The 8,786-nt window shown below is 38.1% G+C and overlaps 1 long non-coding RNA gene across 1 annotated transcript; it reads left to right on the top strand.

The window, feature by feature from the left end:
• The first annotated feature begins 5,722 nt into the window (after positions 1-5,722).
• Positions 5,723-7,589, top strand: LOC143419569 (uncharacterized). Its single transcript, XR_013099577.1, has 3 exons — positions 5,723-6,457; positions 6,626-6,689; positions 7,085-7,589. It is a non-coding gene; the product is annotated as an uncharacterized LOC143419569 (long non-coding RNA).
• The last annotated feature ends 1,197 nt before the right edge of the window (positions 7,590-8,786 follow it).

Raw genomic sequence — 8,786 nt, 5'->3', positions numbered from 1 at the left:
AAAATAAAACTAGTACCGGTACCGAAAAAAGAAGATTTATTCATATAACACTTGAAAAGGCCCAGGGACACCGAGTTAACGATAAAAACGATAACAAAATAACGCTGAAAACCGATAAAAACCCTGAAAACCATACATTTCACAACTGAGCCTCAACTCTCGCGGCCCGGTACCAAACGACTCACGGACCGGTACCGGACCGAGGCCCGGGGGATGGGGACCGCTGCATTAAGTGCACTAATTTCTCACACTTATCAGTGGCTCATGGTTGCTTAAGGCCTATGTCTGTACTTGACCACAGAGGCAGAGCATCATTCAACCTGCCAGCTGCCTATCTTGGGAGCTTTTCAAGGATGACAGACTCCACTTTCTCTGCAGCAAGACAGCTCATAACTTTTTTACAGTGTCTCCCTGTCCTCATACTTCTATATATTCTTCTGTAATAAATAAATATACACTATCATTGCAATCTACACTACAGCTCAAAAGTTTGAAGTCAATTTTCACCTGGTTTATAACCATGTGATTGGTCCACACAGCAGTGATTGTTTCTAAGATTTGGCGCACGTATAAGTGTGTAGACATTTCCTAATGCATCATGGGTGATTCAACATAAATGATTCATTAAACACACATCTGTGAAAACATTTCTGATCATTTTCATGTAATATTATGTTAAAGTAAATGTAAATTATTAATTAAAAGACAACTGTTTGAATCTGACCACAAACTTTTGAGCAGTAGTGTGTGTTGTATGCATGTGTCTGTCTGTATCTGACCAGGATTTTGTCATCAGCGTCAACAAAACGCTCATTTTTTTAGCTGTGTCCATCATCAAAATTGAGGTGGAGTGTTTTAACTCTGATGGCAATCTCTCCCTAACAAGTCCACTTGATTGCGTGCTCATTTTCTCCTATTAGTGGCTCATACGTATATAATTAGGAAACATGCATTAAGTCAGCGGTCCTCAACCTTTTTTGCGCCACGGACCGGTTTATGCCCGACAATATTTTCAAGGACCGGCCTTTAAGGTGTCGCGGATAAATACAACAAAATAAAACTAGTACCGGTACCGAAAAAAGAAGATTTATTCATAACACACTTGAAAAGGCCCAGGGACACCGAGTTAACGATAAAAACGATAACAAAATAACGCTGAAAACCGATAAAAACCCTGAAAACCATACATTTCACACCTGAGCCTCAACTCTCGCGGCCCGGTACCAAACGACTCACGGACCGGTACCGGTCCGAGGCCCGGGGGATGGGGACCGCTGCATTAAGTGCACTAATTTCTCACACTTATCAGTGGCTCATGGTTGCTTAAGGCCTATGTCTGTACTTGACCACAGAGGCAGAGCATCATTCAACCTGCCAGCTGCCTATCTTGGGAGCTTTTCAAGGATGACAGACTCCACTTTCTCTGCAGCAAGACAGCTCATAACTTTTTTACAGTGTCTCCCTGTCCTCATACTTCTATATATTCTTCTGTAATAGATAACTATACACTATCATTGCAATCTACACTACAGCTCAAAAGTTTGAAGTCAATTTTCACCTGGTTTATAACCATGTGATTGGTCCACACAGCAGTGATTGTTTCTAAGATTTGGCGCACGTATAAGTGTGTAGACATTTCCTAATGCATCATGGGTGATTCAACATAAATGATTCATTAAACACACATCTGTGAAAACATTTCTGATCATTTTCATGTAATATTATGTTAAAGTAAATGTAAATTATTAATTAAAAGACAACTGTTTGAATCTGACCACAAACTTTTGAGCAGTAGTGTGTGTTGTATGCATGTGTCTGTCTGTATCTGACCAGGATTTTGTCATCAGTGTCAACAAAACGCTCATTTTTTTAGCTGTGTCCATCATCAAAATTGAGGTGGAGTGTTTTAACTCTGATGGCAATCTCTCCCTAACAAGTCCACTTGATTGCGTGCTCATTTTCTCCTATTAGTGGCTCATACGTATATAATTAGGAAACATGCAGCGGTCCTCAACCTTTTTTGCGCCATGGACCAGTTTATGCCCGACAATATTTTCAAGGACCGACCTTTAAGGTGTCGCAGATAAATACAACAAAATAAAACTAGTACCGGTACCGAAAAAAGAAGATTTATTCATATAACACTTGAAAAGGCCCAGGGACACCGAGTTAACGATAAAAACGATAACAAAATAACGCTGAAAACCGATAAAAACCCTGAAAACCATACATTTCACACCTGAGCCTCAACTCTCACGGCCCGGTACCAAACGACTCACGGACCGGTACCGGACCGAGGCCCGGGGGATGGGGACCGCTGCATTAAGTGCACTAATTTCTCACACTTATCAGTGGCTCATGGTTGCTTAAGGCCTATGTCTGTACTTGACCACAGAGGCAGAGCATCATTCAACCTGCCAGCTGCCTATCTTGGGAGCTTTTCAAGGATGACAGACTCCACTTTCTCTGCAGCAAGACAGCTCATAACTTTTTTACAGTGTCTCCCTGTCCTCATACTTCTATATATTCTTCTGTAATAGATAACTATACACTATCATTGCAATCTACACTACAGCTCAAAAGTTTGAGGTCAATTTTCACCTGGTTTATAACCATGTGATCGGTCCACACAGCAGTGATTGTTTCTAAGATTTGGCGCACGTATAAGTGTGTAGACATTTCCTAATGCATCATGGGTGATTTAACATAAATGATTCATTAAACACACATCTGTGAAAACATTTCTGATCATTTTCATGTAATATTATGTTAAAGTAAATGTAAATTATTAATTAAAAGACAACTGTTTGAAACTGACCACAAACTTTTGAGCAGTAGTGTGTGTTGTATGCATGTGTCTGTCTGTATCTGATCAGGATTTTGTCATCAGTGTCAACAAAACGCTCATTTTTTTAGCTGTGTCCATCATCAAAATTGAGGTGGAGTGTTTTAACTCTGATGGCAATCTCTCCCTAACAAGTCCACTTTATTGCGTGCTCATTTTCTCCTATTAGTGGCTCATACGTATATAATTAGGAAACATGCAGCGGTCCTCAACCTTTTTTGCGCCATGGACCGGTTTATGCCCGACAATATTTTAAAGGACCGGCCTTTAAGGTTTCGCAGATAAATACAACAAAATAAAACTAGTACCGGTACCGAAAAAAGAAGATTTATTCATAACACACTTGAAAAGGCCCAGGGACACCGAGTTAACGATAAAAACGATAACAAAATAACGCTGAAAACCGATAAAAACCCTGAAAACCATACATTTCACACCTGAGCCTCAACTCTCGCGGCCCGGTACCAAACGACTCACGGACCGGTACCGGTCCGAGGCCCGGGGGATGGGGACCGCTGCATTAAGTGCACTAATTTCTCACACTTATCAGTGGCTCATGGTTGCTTAAGGCCTATGTCTGTACTTGACCACAGAGGTAGAGCATCATTCAACCTGCCAGCTGCCTATCTTGGGAGCTTTTCAAGGATGACAGACTCCACTTTCTCTGCAGCAAGACAGCTCATAACTTTTTTACAGTGTCTCCCTGTCCTCATACTTCTATATATTCTTCTGTAATAGATAACTATACACTATCATTGCAATCTACACTACAGCTCAAAAGTTTGAAGTCAATTTTCACCTGGTTTATAACCATGTGATCGGTCCACACAGCAGTGATTGTTACTAAAAATGGGCCCATGTATAAATGTGTAGACATTTCCTAATGCATCATGGGTGATTTAACATAAATGATTCATTAAACACACATCTGTGAAAACATTTCTGATCATTTTCATGTAATATTATGTTAAAGTAAATGTAAATGATTAATTAAAAGACAACTGTTTGAAACTGACCACAAACTTTTGAGCAGTAGTGTGTGTTGTATGCATGTGTCTGTCTGTATCTGACCAGGATTTTGTCATCAGTGTCAACAAAACGCTCATTCTTTTAGCTGTTTTTGTCATCAAAATTGAGTTCATGGCAATCTCTCCCTAGCATGTTCACTTTATTGTGTGCTCCTCAATTTACTCTACAGCTGAAAAAAGTTTCAAGTCAGTTAGAAACGTCTTTTAAAAAAAAAAAAAAAAAAAACAACCAAGATCCGCTTTTAGATTTTGCAAATTAATTGGGAATGCAAATAAATATTATTCCTTAAAACTTGCATAGATCACCAATTATGAATGATGATTGATTAAATATTACCTGGTGTATGGATTACAATAATAATAGCAAGTGTGTAGATTATATTACCTTTCCTCAGTTTATCACATTAAATCTCAGCATACTAGTGACCCAGCATTTTTCTAAGTACAGAAGCACTAACCAACATCATTTTTTCAAGTAATATAAAAATCATCTTTATATATTACCTTTTTAAACATCCTATTTTCTTTCTAATGTCATTAAAACAAGTTTGCACATTTGAATAACAGTAGTCAGACCTCCAGATCTTTTAAGCTTTCAGTTTTTTTCTCAGTGTCACACATGGATTAGTTTTCGTCTCTTTCAATAAGAAAGTCAAATCTTCAAACCCTAAAGCAATCTTTGTTTCTTTCAATCATTCCAATATTTTTCATCTCCTGTTATATAATTGCAGTTAACCAGGGCTTAGCTACTCTGATCCACAGCAATTTTGGGGGTGTGGATACCTATTTTCTTTTTTTCACAGGTGCGGAGCCTTTTTAAAAAAAATAACGAATAAACTGCATTTTTTAAAAGTACCTTTAACATAAATGTAGACTGACAAGTAACTCAACCTTTAACACGGTGATCATAGTGAAGTTTCTAGTTCAGATCAAAATTATTGTTCTGATTAAGGAAACAGTAAATCTGGCCACATTATTGTCCCGATCCTCCAATCTTCCCTTTCCAATGTGACTAAATAAAATGCAACTTTTTTTTTAATAAAAGCAGTTAATAAACCCAGATATTTCTTACAGTAAGAATCCTCCAACAACCTTTCAAAAGAATTTTTTTTGTCTTTCCTCAATTTTGAGACCAACTGAACCCACAAACCTGAAGCTGCAGACCCCAAACTAACCAAATTTAATGTTTCCTTAATCAGCACAGTAATTTTTAAGTCTTTATGTGTTATGTTTACTCACAGTTTTGATGCTTGCTTCTTCGACTTGATCCACGATTAGCTCTGCACCATCGCTCTGCTGTTTTCTCTCTCCTCATGCTTCTCCTTCATTCGTCCTGTCCTCAGATATAATCCAACCTGCCTCCTTGTTTCCTCCTTGACTTGTATTCGCAAAATTTCCAGTTAAATTAAGAGTAATCCAGAAAAGTTTCCCTGCTTCAAAAGCTCTTCCAGTTGCCTGTCTTCTTGTCCTCCTTCAAATGTGCAGTTTATATATTTGTATTTATTTGACTTCATATTGCCATGGCAACATAACACAGAGCATCATGGTAGATTAAAGCAGGTGGTTCTGTCCTCTACAGAAATGCTGATAAACTCAATTTATTTGAGTTGTCTTAATTTAGAAAAACTAAGTAAGACAGAAGTTTTTCTTCTCAGTGCGGAGGGATGAAAGATGTGTTTTGAAAATGCCACTCACTACCGTCCTCCTCCCTAGCACGGATCAGTCCGCATGTTCATGGTGCCAGCATTTTTTATGGAATATGTTGAGCAAACCTAGGAAAGCGTCAGCTCAAGAGATTATTGTTGTCATTGCTGTGGATCTTTACCTGATACACTGACTTGGTGAGTAAATGTTTACTCTTATTCAAACTGATTTTGTGGCTTCTCTTAGTTTAGCACCGTGCTAGCTAGTTAGTGTTAGCCTAGCGTTGCTGCTGCGGCTGGGCTCATGTTACTTAGAAATGAACACCACAGCCTTAAAAACCTTATATAAAAATGTGTCTGTGAAATTTTCTGTTGATTGTTTGAAATAAAAAAGTGAGATAAGAGCCCAGACAAAATTCTTCGGGGGGGTGAAAACAATAAGCCAGGAGTTAGCTGTGCTCGCGGACTCTTACCAAGCCTTGACCTCCCGGTCAGCTATAACAGAGCTCTCGTCGGAGCCTGTGCGTACTTGTAAGCGCAGCAATGGTGGAGGAGCGCGGCTAAAAAACCTATTACTTTTTCTGGGTCACAAAATCAACTTTTAAGATATTTTCAGGCGAGAATGTAGCTGTCGAAAGTTCAAATATCTGCTCGATTTATCAAGACGTCACATATTTGCAAAAATGCCCAGACGTTTTCCAAGACGTCCATTTTTTTTCATGCTTTGTGGCACCTTGAACATCTGTGGCATCTATTAATGTCAAATCTAGCCTTTATTTAACAACATAAGCAAACTCTATGTTACAATGATTGCACAGCCATTAAGGATCAAATCGGTTTCTGAAAAATGTTCTGTTTTTTCTCCCTCTGCTTGCTTCATACTGTCTTTGAGGCTCGGGACCAGCACTCCTGCTGTTGGACAGAAAGACATCAACTCAGTGGTAAGTATTTTGGTTTTCCAATATATTAGCAACTGTCAGTGACATTTATATTAATCAGGCTGAACTTTAATCATACTTTAGATCAGCCTGTTTTACTTATTGTTTTACTTCTTTTTTGGTTTGGGGAAGTTGTTTCTTTACTGATCTTTTCCTGTCTTCTGTTATTAGACTTGAGATATGACTGCACTAGGCTGTTGCTGGTGACTCCAGTTAATTCTACAAGACATGCTGTGTAAGTAAACAAACAACAACAGTTTGGTCTGCATTTCTTGAAAGATCACATCCCCCAAACTTAGTTTAGAGGGTCTACACTGAATATAGTGAAGTCTGCAAGTTTAACAGCAAAATTTGTTTTGTGCCCAAATCATTTTGCACATCATTAGAATGAAAGTTATTGGCCATCTTTGCATAGCCCTTTTTAAAATGATGCTTTCATGACATTATTGTGTGTCGGGTGGGGGTCACGGCTATCCAGACTGACAATTTGGACATTGAATGTCACCTCTCCAGTGGGGAGGGAGCCTGAGATTGTCTAAATTGGAGTCTGTTTCATACCAAATGCAGAAAAAAATGTTTTAAGAAAGCAATTAAGTTCATGTTCCAAAAAATATGATTGTTTGCTTGCAGGACAACAGGAGAGATGAGTCCTCCGTCACAGATGGTGTGGTCAGTGAAGATGGTCGCCTGCAGGTTCAAGCTCATTGCATCTCCAACCCACATCCACTGCCACTGTACTTAAGGGAAGTTAAAGACTTTCTTCTGCACCTATATTTGGATCACCTCGATCCGTGATAGTCATTCAGGCAGTAATGCCTGGACTGGAAACAAGCCATCCTTAAAATATTACAACATTCCAGCTCATGTGTTGGAATGAAAAACAAATGTGTTGTTTAAATTAGAGACTACACTTGTGACAGAACAACAAATATTTTATTTTGATTATATAAGTAATTTAAGTACAAAACAAACTTGTGGTAGGCCTAAACTTATTTTTAGAATAACTAAATCTGAGACTTTGTTTCATTGTAAGATTATAACCGTGATGGCAATATAATTGTTTGTTGTTCAGCAGAACAGTGTCCAGTATGTTGGCTGTTATACTTTGTTGTGTTTGAAAATAAAAGTTGGTCTGATTTTAACATCATTACAAAAAGTGTTGTTAATTATTTTTAATCATATTCAGGTTACCACAAATTGTTTTTCATTTAGTTGAACTTGAAATGTTTGTCAGTAAGTAAACAATTAGTACTGTACAGTCAGAAATATCAAGTTATTCTTAATACTGCAGACTTGCAATATTAGTCATCTTAAGTAAGCTTTACTTCGTTTTTTTTGAGGCAACGAGTTCTGGGAACTAACAAGGCTGTACAGTGTACTCAAAATGAGTAAGTTGCCCTAACTTGGTCATCTCACTTGATCCAATTTTTTTGAGTTCTGGGAACAAATGAGCTTGTACAGAGTACTCAAAATAAACAAGTTGTCCTAATTTAGTCATTTTAAGTTAAGCTTTACTCAATTCTTTTGAGGCAATGAGTTTCCTCAATTTTTTTGAGTTCTGGGAACTAATTAAATTTTACAGTGTATGTTAATAATCTTTAAACAGACACTCCCTGATCCTGTAAGAGCAGGAATTTAACTACAAACCCTCATAGTTCCCATCAGTATCATTCATTCTGCTCTGCCTCAATGGTCACAGTGGCTTGTTTAAGTACGTTTGCCCCATAGAAATCCACTGATGTTCAGTGAGTCCCTTTGATACATGTTTAGACCTTCATAATTTTCACGGTGCATGAGTGTTATATCTCCATCTCATCCTAAACATTTTACCAACATGTAAAAGGCACACGTCCACAAGATTTTGATTTGTTTAATTTTAATTGAAACTTGTTTTTTTTTTCTGAATAAATGTGTGAGATGGCCCTCAGGCCTCTAAATCCACGTCCAGGTTTGGGTGACTACTTGGATTAGGGGAGAATTATTTAGAGCAATGTTTGTCACTTTGGTTAATTGCTAAACTCAGGCCGTTTTTGTTCAGTCTTTTTCTAACTGAACTTTCACATTTAACATGCTAACTGAAGCCTGTAGAGTCTGAGATGTAGCTCTTTTATTTTCTGTATTGTACAGTCTGACTTAGGGGTGGATTTGCTGGGATTGGTGACTGTGTTGCATGTTTTGAATAATCTTCTTCAGCGTAGACTTTTGGTGTAAGATGATAGTGAATGAAGAAAACTATAAAAAGCTGCTGTGGTTTTAATTTTCCAAGAGAGGTAATGCACATAATACAGAGACGAGCGCACGGGGGATATCCAAATTCTAGGAAGGCAGCCTG

Source organism: Maylandia zebra, linkage group LG7 (genome assembly GCF_041146795.1).
Source record: "Maylandia zebra isolate NMK-2024a linkage group LG7, Mzebra_GT3a, whole genome shotgun sequence".
In the NCBI taxonomy this organism is placed as follows: Eukaryota; Metazoa; Chordata; class Actinopteri; order Cichliformes; family Cichlidae; genus Maylandia; species Maylandia zebra.
Note: the sequence above shows the minus strand (reverse complement) of the source record. Positions and strands in the feature narration are given on the sequence as shown.